At 45.0% G+C, this 22,015-nt stretch overlaps 1 long non-coding RNA gene across 1 annotated transcript in view; it reads left to right on the top strand.

The window, feature by feature from the left end:
- Positions 1-22,015, top strand: part of LOC137236642 (uncharacterized) — a 46,240-nt gene that overhangs the window by 5,953 nt on the left and 18,272 nt on the right. The window lies entirely within an intron of this gene.

The following is a 22,015-nucleotide window of genomic DNA, read 5'->3' on the forward strand; positions in this document are numbered from 1 at the left end:
AATCCCCAAATGACTTTGACATATTCCCCGACGGGATGCCGGACGGATCCGGAAAACCATTCAGACGTGATAAAAAGTATCCTATGTCTGTCTCCTGGTTCTAAGCTACCTCTCGCACGAATTTCAGCCAAATCGGTTCATCCGTTCTTGAGTTATAGTGTAACTAACACCACTATCTTTTATATATATAAATTTTTCACGGCCAAATTCAACGATGAAAAAATATTCGTTAAATGAAAAAAATGTGACAATAACAGCCTGATTCCAATGTGGTAACAACTTTCTTCACCACGGCAACTTTCTTCATGTGGCAACTTTTGCACCATTTTGGTATTCTGCCCACGAAAGTAGCCGTATAATTGTTTACCCACTAAAATAGGTAGTAACATCGATGTAACAACACAAAACGGCTGTTGATTGGAAAAATAAATAAAACATTTTAAGCGCAAAACATAATTGTAGTGAAAATTGAACGGTTTAACAATACAATATATATATATAATAAAATCAAATATATAAATCTTTCCACAAATCTTGAATTTGGTTCGGCGATTTGTGGCAGTTTTTTTCCCTGCATTAGTTCGGGGTGGTCCACCATCGCAGCTGGGCTTGGGTAGTGCGCATACTTCCTATAATTATATGCATTTATTAATTTACTGAGAACTTTCAAAAATATTCACAGGATTTATTTGTTCATCTCCATTTTGCCGCTTTTATTGTTTGTTTACACACGTATTTGTATGTATTCTATTTTAAATTTCCCCAAAGACGCTGGTAAGTTTTTTTGTTATGACAGCGTTACCACCTGGGCAAGAATCGCAAATAAAATTACTGGTAACGATTTTTGGTGACATAATACTCATAGAACGTGAATTGAAGCAGTTCTGGTGTAAGTGTGTAAACTATTATCACCCCTATTATGAATTTTCATACGATAGACGATAAACGCTTGCTAGCGTATCGTAAAAAATCAGCTTTCATATTGCGATTTCCACACGCTCGATAGATGTACTATTGTGAATGACGGCAGAGTTTTGTTTACAAATTTTTGTGAATCTATACGAAACAGATAGCAAAACAAAACGTAAATACTAACAATTCAATTGGCTTGTGCGTAAAAGTGGTAAAAGTTTTTAAAGGCTGTAATAATAAAATGTTTTCTGCTATCTATGTATGTATGTTGCTTTTATATAAACTCAAATGAACAAATTGACGAAACTTGCATAAAGCCATAGAAAAAAGAAAATTGAGAGATGCTTCCAATCTTCTTGAAATAAACTCTACACTGTAAGTACTTGACATACTAAGAGTAAAAAAAATTTAATAAACAAAATAGATTTCAGAGTATGTCTTAACAGTGGTAGAAGTCAGTTTGCGCGCCCATAAAAATAGGGCATCCATCCCAAATATTTTGAAGGTTTGTGCCACTTCAAGGCTTCTTGCCCAGGGTGTTGCAACAGAGTGTTGGGAATGAGGCTTTAGTTGGGTCCTTTGGATTTTGTAATAATTTTATTATTACTTTTATTTAAATAGCTCCCAACGTATCGTGCAAAAATTTATCAACGATAGCTAGCCTAGAAAATCGAACAGTTGATGCGATAGTTAGCGTATGGCAATACCACGATAAACGATTAACACTAACGATCGGGTTTTACACGCTAGAATTTATTTCATAATACGGTATAACAGATTGCAAGCGTTTATCGTGTATCGTATGAGTTCATAATAGGGGTGTATATTTCAAAAAACTAACGAAATACAAGAAAAATGCAACCTAGTTCATTAAAAAGAAAACGAGCTAGTTTGTATTTCGATAGGTTTTTTTGACATTCGGCTGTTTTTTCTGTATTTTTTCTGACAAACGGTCATAGTCAAACTAAAATTGGTTTTAAATGTTGTTGTAGCTTTTTGACTTAATTTTCTATGAGTTATCTTTCAAAAAAGTTGCGACTTAATTTAAAACCTATTTTATTTTGACTATGACTATGCGCCGTATACTTTTGACAAATTTATGAAATGAACTGTGAGCTAAAAAATACCCTGCCTTTCTGCAGGGGGGCTTAACACTTGTATTACATATGAAAGTTCACCTAATTCAGATCTCCAGAAAATATTAGAGCATCTAAAGTATCCATTCTTTGGCACTCACTATAGCAGGTACCTTTTCGTTGATGTGAGGGCTTAGCCGAACTCCACAACGCCCGACTGTGGAGCTGAGCGGTTTAGGGCCTGCATCTACGCCGTTTCGCTTCATAGCAGGGCGGCGGGATGTCGTGACTAAGAACTGCAAACTCCCTAATCTAGGGTGTTATGCGGAGCGTGCCTATTGGACGATTTGCAGCCAGAAGATATATTCGGCTATATTTGAACGGAGCCTTCCCGATACCGGGCCGCTTCCGGAAGTAATGATGGCCTTACGACAGCAAAAACTTTAAGAGAACAATGACTCGGACGCGGATAGCGATGATATTGTGCAGTCATTGCGCTCGGTAAAGGAACGGCATACTAGCCCAGTCAAAGAACTAATGTTAGAACGGGAGCATCGAGATAGGGAGCTTAAGAAAACCCTCTAAAAATATCGGGCTGCATTATGTGCAGCGCTTGAGCCAAATAGTTCACCCAACCAACTATGAGAGCGATCGCTTGACATGGGCCCGTGAGACAGTGGAAGGCAATTCGAAGACAATTCACAGACGAAAGCTTTGCTGTGAACAAGCCTCAATTTTGCAACCACATCGATCGGATTGAACCTGACAAGCCTGATTTTAAGATGTAGAAGGGGGAGGGTAAACGCCCCAGTCCAAGAACCAGGAGGCAAATTAGCCAGAATGACAGGAACCAAACTTCAAATCTGCAAAGCGGATCGAAGAGAGAAATATAAGTACTGGAAAGCCATGTATGGGAGGGAGAAACGGACCTCAAAACTCGGAAAACAACGGAAAAAATGCATTGCGTGAACAGAGTTGCGGATAATTTGGAGGGAGACAAACAGCTCAATGGCGCTGCGAGTCTTACAGATAAACCTCCAACATAGTTAAGTGCCATCGAGTGAGCTCCTCCTGACTCTTGAGGAGGCTTCGTTTGATGTGGCGCTGATACAGGGCCATGGCTTTCATCTGGAGGAAAGGTTTCTGGTCAGCGCGGATTCAGCGTTGCAGTCAGTGTAAGGAAAGAACTATGCTCGTGCATGCTAGCTAACTTCAGCACCGAAGGCCTAGCGGTAGTTGCAATAGAGGGAAAGAAAGAACCTTCCCTTATCCTGGCATCCTGCTACATGGCCCATGACATGGAAGCCCCACCAAAGGAGTTCAAAATGCCGGTGGATCAAGAAGGGTGCAGAGGACGGATTGTCATAGGCGTGGATGCTAATGCGCATCACAGCGTATGGGGAGGGGACGATATTAATGATAGAGGCTAGTCCCTTTTTTGTTGCATACTACAGAGCAGTCGACAGGTGGCCAACAGGGGTAGCGTGCCCACATATGCTGGTCCTACGTAAAGAAATGTGCTTGATATCACAATAAGTTCTGAACATGATATATCGTGATATGAATGGAGGGTCCTTGACAGGCCATCATTCTCAGACCATGCATATATCAGCTTCAGCAACCCCCTAAAGAGGGTGGAGAATGGGAAAACTTTTAGAAACGCTATGGGAACGGCCTGGTACAAATTTCAGAAAGATATATTAGGCAGATTGGGGCAGCCTAAAGAGGTTGCCACCGTAGAAGAGTTGGAGGAGGGCAACAACTTCTTATCAAAGGCGCTGACAACAGCGTACAACATAGCTTGTCCTCTGAGAAGATTCAAGGGGAAAGCAAAGCCACCATGGTGGAGAAAGGAGCCGAGTATTCTTAGAGGGCATGTAAAAAAATTTTTAAATGACAAAAGTTGAGGCTATGTAACCACGTCTACAGTCCTAATACGGGGCAAGAGGTACCAGGATTGGTGACAAAGACCAAAATTTAAGGGGCAATAAAAACCGGGCCCAGGTGGGATATTCCCTGCTATGCTGCAGATGGCCGGTGGAACGGTTATTGAATGGCTAAGAATAATCTTTGAGGGTTGCATAAAACTGAACCAAGACCCGCAATCTTGGAGAACGGCTCGAGTAGTCTTCATACCGAAAGCGGGAAAAGCCAGTCATCTGCACCCGAAAGACTACAGGCCTATTAGTTTCACATCTTTTCTACTCAAAAAACCCTGGAGAGTACGAGTAATTATTCTCTTCAGCACAACATGCTTACACCAAAGGCAAGTCAGTCGATACTGCATTGCATAGGGTGGTTATGAACATAGAGAAGGCCTTGGAACACCAGGAATATGCCCTAGGTGTTTTTCTGGACATTGCCGGAGCTTTCAACAATGTCTCGAAAAGAGCAATCATGGACAGTCTCAACTCGATTTGCTTTAGCAAATTGGACCGGCTCCTAGTTAAGGTGCAGAATGATCACATGGTAATGGGGTATGTGCGAGGCAGCGAAATCTATAAACAGAGGAACGCCACAGGATGGGGTCTTATCACCAATGCTGTGGACGCTAGTTATAAACCAATTGCTTAGCGGTTCGACGGAGGACCAGTCAAATTTGGTCTTATGCAGATAACGTTTCTGTTATCATAAGCGGCAGATGCCTAACAACACTCAGCTCTCTGATGGATCAGGCACTTTGAGATGTACATGCTTGGGCAGCTGGAATCGGATTAACCGCCAACGAGGAAAAAACCGATCTAGTATTATTTACTAGGAAGTATAAGGGCCCTAAGTGGACTAAGCCCAAGCTGGGGGGGGGGGGGGTAAACCTGCAAGAAAAATATAGCACAGTATCTAGGAGTTATACTAGATAGTAAGTTTTCGTGGAAATTCCATGTGGAAGAAAGAGCAAAGAAAGCCTCCGCGGCACTCTATGTATGCAAGATGTTACGGTCTGCTGCTACGGTCTACGGCTACGATCCACTTGGGAGCGTGTTCGCGCGAACACACCTAGTGATGTGGCGAAAGTTGCGATAAAAAGTATCGAAAAACAAGGAAAAAGACAGACGGGCGATCACTAGCGAAAATTGCCATAAGTTTCCGGCAAGAAAAAAAGGAGGAAGGTTGGTAAATTGGTTGAGCAAAATTTTTGGCGGCCCTGCAATTATATATAAGGGATCATATAACACTTAGGGACACAACTTCAACAGCAAAGGCGTCAAGCTCAGTTAATATACTGTTTCAGTAACTTTATTGCTCACTTCAACTGCGCCTCCCTAACGATACTCAACTAATCACAAAACACCCTCGCCGGCTGTGCGCGTAAACAGGTAAATGCCTAGAAACTAGGAAGGAGTCGATAGCGCAAAGTACCGAAACCGTTCATTCCGACAAATCTCGTTTCTACGCGTCTAATTTTGGGTGGTAATAAACCTTACACCGGTTGTGTTGTGTTGATCCAAGATCCAGTTGAAGTAGGTCGGCGTTCACAGTCACACCTAGTGAGATAAACCCCTTCCTCTACGTTTACGAAGAACACTACCACCTGCGGAAAAGCGTCCGACACCACCTCCGCCTCCAGGGCCAGCAGTACGCTGCCGCGTAATACAACTAACGTCAAAATGGCCAAGTCATCCGGCTCGTAAAGGCCAGCACGAAGCTTTATCGCCTCCCGGTCATTCGGTTGCCTCGGACCAAAGCGCCAACCACCACCAACGGCGCCTACTATTACCACGGGCATCACCATCGGTAGTACCTCCCCCAACCCCTTCATTAGCACCAGCCACGGGCGCAACAACCACCAGACGTACCGCCACCACCAGTTGCAACGCACGTAGCGGGGCCGCGACCATAGGCCTGCGGCCACTAATGTTAACACCAACAGCAGGCGGTACCACCGACAACAATACTAGCTGCAACCTTATCAGCTACGACCATACCGGCTATAACAATACTAGCCGCAACATTATCAGCTACGACCATACCGGCTACAACAATACTAGCCGCAACCTTATCAGCTACGACCATACCGGCTACAACAATACTAGCCGCAACCTTATCAGCCACGACCATTCAGGCTACAACGATACCAGCTACAACAACAACCACAGGGCAGCGAACATAGGCCTGCGGCCATCCCAATTGCGACAACGAATATCAGCGGTTAAAGCGGTGAGTTCGTTCCAATACTGAACTAAATATACGTATTTGTAGTCTCAACCTTGTTCTTTAATTTTTTTTTGACTCTGCAACAACATATGTATATTAACAACATACAGACATATTCAAATTCAAGGCTATCACCCTAGTATAGAATCTTAACACATAATACATACATACATGCATATACCTAAGTTAAAGAGAGCAAGCTGCATCCACTTGTAGTAAAGTTAACTTATTATACCATGCAAAAAAAAAAAAAAAGTAGACGTAACGTAAAGTTAAGTAGATAGGTTTAATTAACTTAGAAGCAAGAGAAAAAAAAAAAGAAAACAATACCAGCACTGACTGGTAAATGCAAAACAGTTAACGTTTTACCTGAACATGTAAAACGATTTCATTAATTTTACTATAAATTTAAAAGTTCACGTTTTACTTGAGCATGAAAAACGATTCCGTTAATTTTACTATAAATTTAAAAGTTTACGTTTTACTCGAATATTTAAAACGATTTCGTGATGAGTATGATTTGTTATGAATTTAAAAGTTTACGTTTTACTTGAATATTCGAAACGATTTCTTCGAGGAGTATGATTTACCCCAAATTTAATCTTAATTGCTTGTATAACCAATTTTCTTAGTACGTATTACATATTAGTGTCCTTTTACTATGCGTTATACCAAATTGATATTTTGTTAAACTCAAAAATAAGTTCTACTACAACAACATAATAATTTTGTAAGAGGACCCAAATTATCGGAATTTGTATCCAAACTTTATAGCCCTAAAATATGTTTTGTGAATAACAAAAAAAAAGGGCATTAAACGAAATTTTTTCTTTGTATGTAGTATATTTACTATCCATAAGCACATTTAATTACATTTTTTTTTCTCACACCAAGCGTTTATAACCCTTATCAAAAAAAAAGGGGGTGACATAAATATACGTATAGCTTGAAATATTACGAGCAAAAGTAAGAGAAAAGAAAGGAACCCCCAACAGGACAAACTTAGCCAGACTTAAATATTCATATTATATTTCGTTTTCAACTTCGGCCCAATAAAGTGGGAAACTGTTGGAACATTTTTTTTCTCTCCCTTTATATGCTACACGCACTTACATTCATTTTCATAGCGTAAATAGCTGCTCGTAGTTCAACATTTTTTTTTGTTCTGAAGTTGTCTTGGGACGATGCTATAAGCAGCCTTGTTTTGGCTTTGGAGCCTAGGCGGTAGCCCTGGTTAAGAAACCTGTACTACCGTAAAATTTTTTTGTAGCATACATACGTTAATAATAATGAAATTTGAATAAACTTTGTAATTAAAATGGGAATGCTGGTGTTCTGGCTCATTTAGAAGGCACATAGGGTTACCAGGTAAGGGGCCACCGAAATTCAGGTGCGTCGGTGGCCATGGTTTTTGAGGGTGGGTAAATGCACCGGGCGTCGCAACACCACCCGCGGCGCCCCTCTATATATTCGGTCCTTTTATTTGTATTTTTATTTTTCAGCCGCTTTTTTTCATTTTGATTTTGAACTTGTGGTAACCGGTCATTTCCGGTTCGGTAATTTTTTTGCGTTAGATTAATTTTTTTTTGAATTTTAAATTTTGAATGTTTTAACGGTCTGTCCGTGGCATCCGGTTCGACCGGATGTCGTTTTAATTTGTATTGATAAGCGTTTTGAGCCGGTCTCTGCGCTTCTGTCAGTTTATTTTAAATTTGACAGCTGAGTTTGAAAGGCATGATATGACATTTTTTTCTGATTATGGCGCAGGAACAGTAAGGTTGGCAAGGACCCGCCCCAGCCAACAATGACTAGCCACTGTGCACCACCACATCATGCCGACCGCCTTCCTTACTGCTTCCACCGAAGATGCGATTCCATAACAGATGGCATCCAACGGGATTTGGTGCCCGAGGCGCTGTCGCGCTGGTCATTCCGGGTCAACTTGTGAAGTTGACCATCCCACCAGTCCGAGGTGAGCAGCCGCAGGAGCAGCCACCTGCGTTGCGGTGGGATGCTTAGATAGATCAAGTTGTCCGGAGTGATCATCGTTGACAGTTGCTGAGGGCGCCATAACAGATGGCGCCCAACGTGATTTGGTGCCCGAGGTGCTGTCGCGCTGGTCATTCCGGCTCAACTTGTGAAGTTGACCATCCCACCAGTCCGAGGTGAGCAGCCGCAGGAGCAGCCACCTGCGTTGCGGTGGGATGGTTGGATGGATCAAGTTGTCCGGAGTGATCATCGTTGACATTTGCTGAGGGCGACATAACAGATGGCGCCCAACGTGGCGCCTGAGGCGCTGGTTGTTGTTGTTGTTGTAGCAATGCTCGCCCCACCTAATAGCCGCGACCGATCACAAATTGTCATCAATATCCTCTAACGGGAGTCCAGGGAAACTTGCCGTTTCAACAGGGGTGGACCATAAGGAAAGGGGTGTTAGAGGCGTTGGTTCCACATTACAATTAAAGAGATGGTTGGTGTCATGTGGGGACACATTGCAAGCAGGGCATACATTTTGTATGTCGGGGTTGATTCTGGATAGGTAAGAGTTTAACCTGTTACAGTATCCAGAACGAAGTTGAGCAAGAGTGACACGCGTTTCCCTGGGGAGTATGCGTTCCTCTTCTGCGAGTTCTGGATATTTTTCTTCAAGTACTGGATTCACCGGGCAATTCCCGACATAAAGGTCCGACGCTTGTCTATGGAGTTCACCAAGGACCTGCTTGTGTTTTTCCGCTTCGTACGGCTGGGTTCTCAGGTGCCGTATTTCCTCAAAATGCTTACGGAGATGACTCCTTAGGCCCCTAGGCGGCGCTGGTTCGTCAATCAGATGTCTGTTGGGATGCCCAGGTTTCTGGGTATTCAACAGAAACTGTTTGGTCAGCATCTCATTTCTCTCCCTGATGGGGAGTATTCTCGCCTAATTATGCAGATGGTGTTCTGGGGACATAAGAAGACAGCCCGCATCCCCAGGCCATCGGTTCTATGTACCGGAGCGACTCGGGATTTTTCCCGACCAAGGACTGTCATTTCAGTGTGACCCCATTTAATTTGTTTCGTCCCTCCCACAAATTGTCATCCTCCCAGCAGCTCCTTGCAGCAGGACTGCTACATATTCTCTTACTCCGGGAAGGTATCGAACCCAATCCGGGTCCGTCTCCTGACCCCGGTCATGAGAAATGGTTTTGCTGCATTTGCCAGAAAAGAATCTTTTTAGGACGGTCATACTCTGTTCAGTGTGTCTCGTGCAAGGGATGGTTGCATCGGACAGGTTGTTCTGGGCTTGATCCCAAAACCCGACGTCCACGTAACTTTTATAAATCTTTTGTGGCTCCTTGCTGCTCACGCCCAAGGGCGTCCCGTAGTCTACGCCTAAGCGTATCCCCACTACCTTCCAGCAGCTTCGCTGCTCAGCAAGCCACAACAAGTACCCGCTGCTGCTCGCGCCCCACGGCGCCAACAACTCAAACAGCTGATACCACTCATAACTACTACCTTCGTAGTAGAGCTGGTAGCAATGCTGAGCATCAGCCCCTGCCCCCGCTTCTTCTCCCCCCCTCTTTTCTGGCAGCAATCGTGCAGGTCAGGGAAACAGACTCTTAGTCCCTGCCTCCGTTTGCACCGTCTGCCAGCACAGAATATATAGGTTTGCGACATCCGCTCAATGCAGCTCCTGCCTTGGGTGGTACCACTTTCCTAGATGTTCTGGTCTCCGCGACGGCAACCCCCGACGGGTTTCATCGCGCCATGTTGCCAGGTCGCAAACCCAAATCATCCGGGTACCCCAATGCTTGCCCAAGGGCGCCCAGTCCCAAGGCCACAACAGCAATTGCGTCCTGGCCTTCCACAACCTAGGCGTAGTCACCCCTCACTTACCCCTAGAGTGGCGGCGTCACCCCTCATGCACTTCAGAATTCTGCAGTTCAACTGTAATGGACTAACTGGGAAGATTACGGAGATAGTCGATTTCATGAAGCGGCACAACATCCGCATTGCTGCGATTCAAGAGACTAAACTCACGGCAAGATCTGCATTGCAGACCTGCTCTGGTTATAATGTCCACAGGAAAGACCGCGAGAGCGGAAATGGAGGCGGCCTCGCGTTTATTATACACCACTCTGTGCAATATCATATATTTGATCCTGGCATCGACCGCAGTGACAATGTCTTAGAACGTTAAGGCCTATCTGTCCGGTCAGGCGATGCAAATCTAGAAATCATCAACATCTACATCCCTCCTGTCACCTGTTGCCCCAGTGGATACCGCCCTAATATCGAGGCCTTACTCACTGGCAACAATCGCATTATCTTAGGCGATTTCAATGCCCATCACGACCTATGGCATTCAAACTTGCGGGCGGACAGTAGGGGTGAGATGTTGGCGGATCAAATAGACGAAACGACGTTCTGCACAATAAACGGAGACGCCCCCACACGTATGGTAGGAAGCTGTCATAGCTCGCCAGATGTCTCAATCGTAAGCGCAGAACTCGTAAACTGCGTCAACTGGCAGCCGATGGTAACATTGGCATCCGACCACCTGCCCATACTTATTTCGTTCGAGCGTACCGCCGACTTCATCGTCACCGAAAAACGCACTTTCATAAACTTCAAAAAAGGAAAGTGGGAAGAATATAAATCTGCAACAGACAGCAGCTTTGCTGCCCTCCCTATCCCGACTGATGCCCGCCAAAGGGAGCGTGCCGTCCGTAAGGTCATTGAATCCGCCTCGGCACATTTCATTCCCGCCGGGAGAATTCCCGAAATCCGGCCCCACTTCCCGGCGGAGGCCGCGAAATTAGCGAGGGAACGCGACCTTATAAGACAGCTTGATCCAGGCGACCCCCAAATAAGGGATATAAACCAACGCATCAGATTGCTTGTGGACGAACACAAGCGGGCGAAATGGGAAGAGCACCTAAGAGGTTGTAACCTCTCTACCGGTGTAGGTAAACTTTGGTCCACCGTAAAGTCCCTATCGAATCCGACTAAGCACAAAGACAAAGTTTCCATCGCCTTTGGCGATAAGGTGCTGTCGGATGCGAAAAAATGCGCGAGCGCTTTCTGCCGACAATATATAATGCATCCTACGGTCGACAAAGATAGACGGAGAGCCAATAGACACGCACATAAACACAAACTTAGCGCGTCACCAATTACCATCACCGCTAGAGAGGTTGAGGACGCCATTGGTCGCGCTAAACCATCCAAAGCAGTGGGCCCAGACGGAATAGCCATGCCGATGCTTAAAAACCTAGGGAAAGAGGGTTTCAAATACTTAGCACATGTCTTCAACCTGTCTCTTTCCACCTTTGTCATACCCGAGAAATGGAAAATGGCCAAGGTGGTCCCGCTACTAAAGCCTGGGAAACCAGCTAACGTAGGTGAGTCATATCGTCCGATATCTCTCCTATCGCCAGTGGCAAAGACGCTTGAAGCCATTTTGCTCCCTTATTTCCAAGCACATTTGCAGCTAGCCCCTCATCAGCATGGCTTCAGAAAACTCCATAGCACTACCTCCGCGCTAAATGTCATTAGCACCCAGATAAATTGCGGTTTGAATCAATATCCCCACCATAGAACAGTACTCGTAGCGTTAGACCCATCAAAAGCTTTTGATACGGTCAACCATGGCTCGTTACTGCAGGACCTGGAAGGGTCCACCCTTCCCCCATGTCTTAAAAGGTGGACCGCAAATTATCTGGGTGGTCGGCAGGCATCGGTGCAATTCAGAAACGAAACATCAAAACAAAGGAGAATTAAACAAGGGGTGCCACAGGGTGGTGTCCTATCCCCGCTTTTGTTTAATTTCTACATATCTAAGCTACCTTCACCACCGGAAGGAGTCACAATCGTTTCCTACGCCGATGACTGCACAATAATGGCCACAGGCCCAGGCCCAAAGATCGATGAGCTATGCAATAAAATAAACGGCTATCTCCCTGATCTCTCCAGTTTTTTCGCCTCGCGAAACCTGGCATTGTCACCGACTAAATCTTCCGCGACCTTATTTACAACATGGACGCCCCAAATGTCGACCATATTGAACATCCACGTCGATGGCACTACGCTACCGACTGTCCTACACCCCAAAATCTTGGGTGTGACGTTTGATCAGGATCTACATTTTGGTGCGCACGCAACCGCAATTGTTCCAAGAATTCAGAGCCGTAATAAAATCCTCAAATCCCTTGCTGGCAGTACCTGGGGAAAAGATAAAGAAACGCTCTTGACCACATACAAAGCAATTAGCCAGCCGATTACGTGCTACGCGTCACCCATATGGTCGCCAAGCCTAAAAACCACCCACTGGAAGAAACTACACGCCTGCCAAAATACTGCTCTCAGAATCGCCTGAGGCGCTGGTCGTGGGGGTCAGTCGGGTCAACCTGTGAAGTTGACCATCCCACCAGTCCGAGTGAGCAGCCACAGAAGCTGCCACCTACGTTGCGGTGGGATGGTTAGACGGATCAGGTTGTCCGGGCTGGTCATCGGGGGCAGTGGCCGAAGGAGCCACGGACTTAACGTCAGTTATCCGGACTTTGTATTCACCCGAAGAGGCAGTGCTGCACGCACTTTATTTTTTTTTTTTTTGTAATTGGGGTTTTTATTTTGCCGGAATGTTGTCCGTTAGTCGGCTTTGGAAATATTTTGTCCGCTAAATTGGGTTTTTTTTTTTTGTAAAGTCTTTTTTTAGTTTATCTGCCGAATTTGTGTGAGTGAGTGTGTGTGTGTATGTGTTGAAAGAACCCCAGCTCATCCCACGTCCCAGGTGGTAGTTTCGAATACCACCTGGACTGTGACGGGTTGAGCTGGGATTCAGAGTGGCACTCCTTCCTGCCCCACCAGACTGGGTAGCGGTTTCGAAACCGCTCCACCCATTGCGGCGGAGGCAGGAGGGGTGTCCAGTAAGAATGGACGGGAGGCCTCAACACCCCCAACCAACTGCCCCTGCGTTGCGGCTGGGCGTGTTGAGACCAACCCGCGTGTGCCTGGAACTGACCCTAGTGGCCCCAACCAGTCTCGGAGGGGGGCCTTAAGACCCCCTCGCATTGCAGTTGGGAGCACTAGGGACAAGTATGAATGAATTTATGTAATTTTTTTTCCTGTAGCCCGAGTGCCTTCGGGAAGGGGATGCCAGCTTCCCATTGATCACTTGCACTATATATTTAACTTAACTACTAATTTTCTTTCAGCTGTTTTTTTTTTGTCTTTCGATACGAACATCGATTATTTACTGCAGTTATTCACGCGATTTTTCTTATATACATTTTTATTTGACCCCTAACTGCATTACGCGGCAAAAGTTTTTTTTTTATCAAAACTACCACATAAGTTACATTTTTTTTACGGACTATGTCACGCGAGCAGTCGTACGGCCAGCCGGGCCGAAATACTCCGTTCGGGAGTGCGGGAAGCTTTCGGGGGAGCCAGAACCGGGGCGGTAATAATAGGGGGCTTTCTCCAAGGCCAGGCTTCCCTTGGTGGTGCACACCCCAGTAGGTGGACCATATGGAGATACCGCGGGAATAAACATGGGCTCGGACCTGACTGACCCTGGCGAAAAATTGGACAGACCGGGAAGCAACAGTCAATTGAACGCGCCCCTATTAAACGCGCATGATATCTCGGGGCTAATGACCAATGTGTCGACCTACGCTCCAGATGGAGCTGGTGATTTACCACCTAATTATGGAATGGGAAATATAAGAGAAGCTCCAAGTGACCGGACGAATACTCCAGGGATCCAGAACGAAGCTACTCGTGGAGGCTCGTGGGTGGACGTGCTACACCAGCTGTTCCAGGCTTCGCAGGAGGAAATGCGGAGAGAGATGGGGTCAATTAGAACTAATATGGACCAGCTCAACGCCGCTCTCGAATCCGCGCAGCAATCAAACCAGCAAAACAGGAACGCAAGTAGGATGGACCGTAACCCATTGCCAACGGTAGTACCACAAATGTACCCGACTCCATGCAGCATAGCAGTGAAACCGCAGGAGTGGAAAATCTCGTTCGACGGCACTGGGAGCGTTGCCGATTTCCTTCTTAAACTGAACACCTTGTGTGAGCGCACACAATGCACGGACGAACAAATAATGGCTAGTTTCCACCTGTTTCTTTCCGGGCGGGCCGAAGAATGGTACTGGCTGTTCACAAAACAAAACCCTAATGCGACATATGCGCTTAAGAGAACCCATGTCGGAGCTTCTACTGATTGAAGCACGCGTGCCAACCCCAGACATGAGGATGGAAGGCGAGGACGGCGAAATGGATCCGCAGATAGAGGCGCTGGAATGTCGACGCAACAGGAGACCAGACTATTCGAGATTCCAATGCTGGAATTGCCAGGCAATGGGCCACTCATACATATACTGCGAGAAACCCATTATGAATCCCTTTTGCTTCAAGTGTGGCCATAGAGGAGTATTAACTCCAAAATGCCCTAGGGACCATCGCAGGCAGGGAAACCAGTACCCGAGCGACAAGGCGGGGGAACCTCGTTCGGCTTCATAACTCCCACACCAGCCAGTGCTCGAGGCGTCGTCCCGTGCACTGAACCAGAGGGTGAATCTCTGCATGGAGGTGATACGCTTCCGAGGTGCAGCAGTACCCTGGTAGAAGAGCCTCAAACGTGATAATAACTTACCCTGACAGTACGGACAATTCGAATAGTTCCGAATCCGAGAGTCAAACGTCCTCATCCGCGATGGGCGAGCGTATCAAGATTCTGCGACGCCAGCATAGGGATGTCGCGTGCCAAACGCATTTTTCACCAAACCCTGAAGAAAGGAACATAGGTACGAACAAATAAGACATTCCATTTTTGAACAATACCCGGTGTCGGACAATATTTTGAAGTTTAGGAAGAGATACCACAGGAGAGTACAGGAGCGTAGACTGCTGCAAGCCACCACGTTAACGCTTACAGAGGATGAAAGGCCTCTAGTAAAGGCTAAAATAGAGATAGCTTTCTTGTAGGGCTGTTGGACTCGGGAGCCAACGTCTCCATCTTAGGGAAAAATGGATTAGAATTCCTAGAGGATAACGGCTTCGAATATCAGCCCCTACATGCGTTCGTATATACCGCGGGCGGCAACAAGCAAAAAATTTTAGGCTCAGTATCCCTACCAGTCACCTTCAAAAATACCACAAAGGTTATTCGTTTTTACCTTGTTCCCTCATTGCTCCAAGAAGCGTACTTCGGGGTAGATTTTTGGAGAGCATTTGCGTTAGCTCCCGAAATATTTCCAAGCGTAGAGTGCATAGAGATTAGACTTGAAAAGGAAGAGGAATTCAACCTCCATGAATTGTCACCAGACCGGAAATTAGAATTGCAAAAGGTCATCGAGACGTTTCCTTCGTACGATAAGTTAGGCCTAGGGCAAACTAAATTAGTGGAGCGTCACATTGACACCGGTGATGCCGTTCCCATAAAAAGCGAACATTTCCCTCTTTCGCCACCGAGGCAAGCCGAAGCTTTTAGCGAACTAGACAGGTTACTCGAATTAGGAGTTATAGAAGAATCAAATTCCCCGTGGTGTAGTCCTGTAGTACTGGTCCGGAAACCAGGTAAAGTTAGGCTGTGCATAGATTCCAGGAAGGTCAACGCGGTGACTAAGAAAGACTCGTACCCCCTGCCTCATATCAACGGCTTATTGAGCAGACTGAAAGATACGCATTTTATTAGTGGCATTGATCTGAAGGACGCGTTCTTCCAGATCAAATTGACAGAGTCCTCTAAGGAAAAAACAGCATTCGCAGTTCCGGGGAGGCCTCTGTACCACTTCAAAGTAATGCCATTTGGTCTGTGCAATGGACCGCAGACTATGAGTAGGCTGATGGACAAGGCAATCCCTTCGCGTCTGCGAGAGAACGTCTTTGTCAACCTGGAAGATCTGATGGTATGTAGCACTAATTTTGAGGATCACCTGAAATTGCTAGCGGAAGTGGCCCAATGTTTGAGAGACGCAGGGCTGACAATAAACGTTTAAAAATGTAAATTTTGTCAGAAGGAAATACGCTACTTAGGGTACTTGATAGGCAGCGGGTGTCTGAAAGTGGATCCGGGAAAAATAGAAGCAATGCAAAACTTCCCAATCCCCAAATCCCCTCGGCAAGTGCGTAGGTTTGTGGGCATGGCGAATTGGTACAGGGCGTTTATTACAAATTTTGCTGACTTGGCAGGTCCCTTGACCGACTGTCTCCGTAAGTCAGCAGGCCCGTTCAAGCTTACCTCTGAAGCTATAGAGGCCTTCGAAAAGCTAAAAGTAGCTTTGAGTTCCGCCCCTGTCTTGGCCCAACCAGACTTTTCAAGGGAATTCGTAATACAATGCGACGCTTCCAAAATAGGTGTTGGCGGAGTGTTGTTCCAGGTCGATGACGAGGGCGCTGAGCATCCGATCGCGTTTGTGTCGAAAAAACTGAATAATGCTCAACGCAATTACACGGTAACCGAGCTGGAATGTCGCGCCGCCATATTCAGCGTGAAGCGTTTCCGACCCTATGTTGAGGGATTACCGTTTCGTATCATCACGGACCACTCCAGTCTCAAGTGGTTAATGACACAAAAGGACTTGAGCGGGAGGTTGGAGAGGTGGTCGCTCTTACTGCAAAGATACAACTTTAAAATTGATCATCGTAAGGGCACCCTGAATGTAGTACCAGATGCGCTGTCGCGGTTTGATGCCGATGAGTTGACTTTCACTACCACACCCGGGGAAATAGATTTAGTCTCTCCCGAATTTAGCAGCAACGAATATTTAGACTTGATTCGGACCGTCACCGAAAACGAGGAATCGCTTCCGGATTTACGAGTGGTGGACGGGGTAATTTTCAAACGAGTTAAATATCGTAAGGGGGTGGAAGGGGAAGAAGACTCGCTGTGGCGATTATGGTTGCCGAAAGGATTGACTGAGGAAGCAGTGAGATTAACACATGACGCTAACCGGAGTTACCATGGCGGGTGGCAGAACGTGTTAGGCAGAAATACTTCTGGCCGCAACAGGCTAAGGACGTCAGGGACTACGTCCAGCATTGTGATGCCTGCAAATCAGTAAAACCTACTAATCAGCAGTCGAGACCGCCTATAGAGAATACCTTTGCATCCGAGAGGCCATTTCAGCGATTATATTGCGATTTCCTAGGGCCATATCCGAGATCTAAGCGGCGAAATCAATTTATTTTCATAGTACTAGACCATTTTTCAAAATACGTTTGGCTAAAGCCCATGCAGAGAGCCACCACTGTAAACGCTATAAATTACTTCGCTTCAGAAATTTTTCCGGCTGTAGGGGTCCCTGAGTTTATTCACAGTGACAATGGTAAACAGTTTATCTCGAAGGAAATGAACCAATTTTTTGCAAATTACGGGGTGACGCACGTGAGGACGGGGTTATATTCTCCTCAAGCGAACGCACCCGAGCGCGTTAATAGAGAAATTGTGTCGAAGATTAATATTTTCCTGAAAGATAAACCTGACCACACCGATTGGGATAAGCATATACCCGAGATTTTATCAGTTTTGAGAAGTGATTTTCATACGGCGATTCAGTGTTCTCCATACTTTGCATTATATGGCCAAAATATGGTCCAACATGCCTCAACGTACAACATTTTAGGGAAACTCGGCAGCCTTCGGGAAGACCAGGTTACGGTAGTGAGCCGAGCTGACAAGTTGACTAATATTCGTGAGCAGATCCGTAGAAATTTCGATCAGGCCAAGGATAGGGGAGTAACCACCTATAACAAGCGCTCTAGACAATTCAACTATAAGGAAGGTCAGGAAGTTTTTCGGAGAAACTTTGCCTTAAGTAACTTCAAACAGGGCATTAACGCCAAATTCCTACCAAAATACCTGAAGTGTCGCGTCTTCGAAAAATAAGCAATGCACTGTATGATCTCGAAGACCTAAACGGGAAATTGATAGGTCGCTTTCACGCTTCGGACATTCGTCCGCAATGAACCAGAAAGAACGTTTCTTTGACAAATTACAATTTTACTTTTTTTTTCTCTACCAATTGGACCTCTTTTTTTGTCTGGGCGTTTTGGCGGTAGGGGACATCTCGCCCAGTATTCTCCCCGAGCACTGACCTCATAGGATGTTCACGCGCGTACTCACCGAGGACCGTGAACACCCTGGCAGTCCACGCTTAGGTCGGACTAGCCTTTCGGAGTTTGGACGAGTTCTCCAGATCAAAATGTCTACACCTTTTTTTTTGTTTTGCATTCCTGTGGGAGCGATGCCCACTAGAAATCATCTTTCGGAGTTTTGACGAGTTCTCCATAACAAATGTCTAATTTCCGCAAAGCCCTTTTAAACTAGGAAACAGAATTAATTCCCAACTTGACTTAGTTTTTTTTTGATGGACCTATGTTGCCCGGCTAGCTTCGTAGTAGGACTTTGAGACTCTTATTTCAGGGGTGAGTCGTGCCCCACGTTGCTTGTCGTCGAAGATCCCTGGCAGTGGCTTCCCACAGATGATCCGGTTTCCTGTTCGCTTCATCGTCAGGTCTTCAAAGCGAAGCAGGTTTGTTACGGTCTGCTGCTACGGTCTACGGCTACGATCCACTTGGGAGCGTGTTCGCGCGAACACACCTAGTGATGTGGCGAAAGTTGCGATAAAAAGTATCGAAAAACAAGGAAAAAGACAGACGGGCGGTCACTAGCGAAAATTGCCATGAGTTTCCGGCAAGAAAAAAAGGAGGAAGGTTGGTATATTGGTTGAGCAAAATTTTTGGCGGCCCTGCAATTATATATAAGGGATCATATAACACTTAGGGACACAACTTCAACAGCAAAGGCGTCAAGCTCAGTTAATATACTGCTTCAGTAACTTTATTGCTCACTTCAACTGCGCCTCCCTAACGATACTCAACTAATCACAAAACACCCTCGCCGGCTGTGCGCGTAAACAGGTAAATGCCCAGAAACTAGGAAGGAGTCGATAGCGCAAAGTACCGAAACCGTTCATTCCGACAAATCTCGTTTCTACGCGTCTAATTTTGGGTGGTAATAAACCTTACACCGGTTGTGTTGTGTTGACCCAAGATCCAGTTGAAGTAGGTCGGCGTTCACAGTCACACCTAGTGAGATAAATCCCTTCCTCTACGTTTACGAAGAACACTACCACCTGCGGAAAAGCGTCCGACACCACCTCCGCCTGCAGGGCCAGCAGTACGCTGCCGCGTAATACAACTAACGTCAAAATGGCCAAGTCATCCGGCTCGTAAAGGCCAGCACGAAGCTTTATCGCCACCCGGGTCATTCGGTTACCTCGGACCATAGCGCCAACCACCACCAACGGCGCCTACTATTACCACGGGCATCACCATCGGTAGTACCTCCCCCAACCCCTTCATTAGCGCCAGCCACGGGCGCAACAACCACCAGACGTACCGCCACCACCAGTTGCAAGGCACGTAGCGGGGCCGCGACCATAGGCCTGCGGCCACTAATGTTAACACCAACAGCAGGCGGTACCACCGACAACAATACTAGCCGCAACCTTATCAGCTACGACCATACCGGCTACAACAATACTAGCCGCAACCTTATCAGCCCCGACCATTCAGGCTACAACGATACCAGCGTAACAATACCAGCTACAACAACAACCACAGGGCAGCGAACATAGGCCTGCGGCCATCCTAATTGCGACAACGAATATCAGCGGTGAGTTCGTTCCAATACTGAACTAAATATACGTATTTGTAGTCTCAACCTTGTTCTTTAATTTTTTTTTGACTCTGCAACAACATATGTATATTAACAATATACATACATATTCAAATTCAAGGCTATCACCCTAGTATAGAATCTTAACACGTAATACATACATACATGCATATACCTAAGTTAAAGAGAGCAAGCTGCATCCACTTGTAGTAAAGTTAACTTATTATACCATGCAAAAAAAAAGTAGACGTAACGTAAAGTTAAGTAGATAGGTTTAATTAACTTAGAAGCAAGAGAAAAAAAAACAAAACAATACCAGCACTGACTGGTAAATGCAAAACAGTTTACGTTTTACCTGAACATGTAAAACGATTTCTTTAATTTTACTATAAATTTAAAAGTTCACGTTTTACCTGAGAATGTAAAACGATTCCGTTAATTTTACTATAAATTTAAAAGTTTACGTTTTACTCGAATATGTAAAACGATTTCGTGATGAGTATGATTTGCTATGAATTTAAAAGTTTACGTTTTACTTGAATATGCGAAACGATTTCTTCGAGGAGTATGATTTACCCCAAATTTAATCTTAATTGCTTGTATAACCAATTTTCTTAGTACGTATTACATATTAGTGTCCTTATACTATGCGTTATACCAAATTGATATTTTGTTAAACTCAAAGTCTACTACAACAACATAATAATTTTGTAAGGGGGCCCCAATTATCGGAATTTGTATCCAAACTTTATAGCCCTAAAATATGTTTTGTGAATAACAAAAAAAAAAAAAAAAGGGCATTAAACGAAATTTTTACTTTGTATGTAGTATATTTACTATCCATAAGCACATTTAATTACATTTTTTTTTTCTCACACCAAGCGTTTATAACCATTGACAAAAAAAAGGGGGGACATAAATATAGGTATAGCTTGAAATATTACGAGCAAAATTAAGAGAAAAGAAAGGAACCCCCAACAGGACAAACTTAGCCAGACTTAAATATTCATATTAGATTTCGTTTTCAACTTCGGCCCAATAAAGTGGGAAACTGTTGGATCATTTTTTTTTCTCTCCCTTTATATACTACACGCACTTACATTCATTTTCATAGCGTAAATAGCTGCTCGTAGTTCAACATTTTTTTTTGTTCTGAAGTTGTCTTGGGACGATGCTATAAGCAGCCTTGTTTTGGCTTTGGAGCCTAGGCGGTAGCCCTGGTTAAGAAACCTGTACTATCGTAAAATTTTTTTTTGTAGCATACATACGTTAATAATAATGAAATTTGAATAAACTTTGTAATTAAAATGGGAATGCTGGTGTTCTGGCTCATTTAGAAGGAACGTAGGGTTACCAGGTAAGGGGCCACCGAAATTCAGGTGCGTCGGTAGCCATGGTTTTTGAGGGTGGGTAAATGCACCGGGCGTCGCAACACCACCCGCGGCGCCCCTCTATATATTCGGCCCTTTTATTTGTATTTTTATTTTTCAGCCGCTTTTTTTTCATTTTGATTTTGAACTTGTGGTAACCGGTCATTTCCGGTTCGGTAATTTTTTTGCGTTAGATTAATTTTTTTTTGAATTTTAAATTTTGAATGTTTTAACGGTCTGTCCGTGGCATCCGGTTCGACCGGATATCGTTTTAATTTGTATTGATAAGCGTTTTGAGTCGGTATCTGCGCTTCTGTCAGTTTATTTTAAATTTAATAGCTGAGTTTGAAAGGCATGATATGACATTTTTTTCTGATTATGGCGCAGGAACAGTAAGGTTGGCAAGGACCCGCCTCAGCCGACAATGACTAGCCACTGTGCACCACCACATCATGCCGACCGCCTTCCTTACTGCTTCCACCGAAGATGCGATTCCATAACAAAGAGGATGCTAGAATGCACTTGGGGCCTCTCACCCAAACTCTCTCATTGGGTATTTACGGCAATTGTCAAACCCATACTTTACTATGGGGTTCTTCTTTGGCGGACAGCCACACAAAAAAAGGACGTATACCAAAAAACTTGAGAGGGTATACATAGTATCAATGATTAGCATAACGGGAACCTTAAAAACTATCCCGAAAGCAACATTTCATGCCATTCTAGACGTCCCACCTGCAGACCTAACAGCCAAAAACATTGCGTTAGCAACGGCAACAAGGCTTAAGGCTTCGGAGCAGCTTGAGTGCAGACCTTATGGCCACAGCAGTATA

The sequence above is a fragment of the Eurosta solidaginis genome, chromosome 1 (assembly GCF_040869045.1).
Source record: "Eurosta solidaginis isolate ZX-2024a chromosome 1, ASM4086904v1, whole genome shotgun sequence".
Taxonomy (NCBI): Eukaryota; Metazoa; Arthropoda; class Insecta; order Diptera; family Tephritidae; genus Eurosta; species Eurosta solidaginis.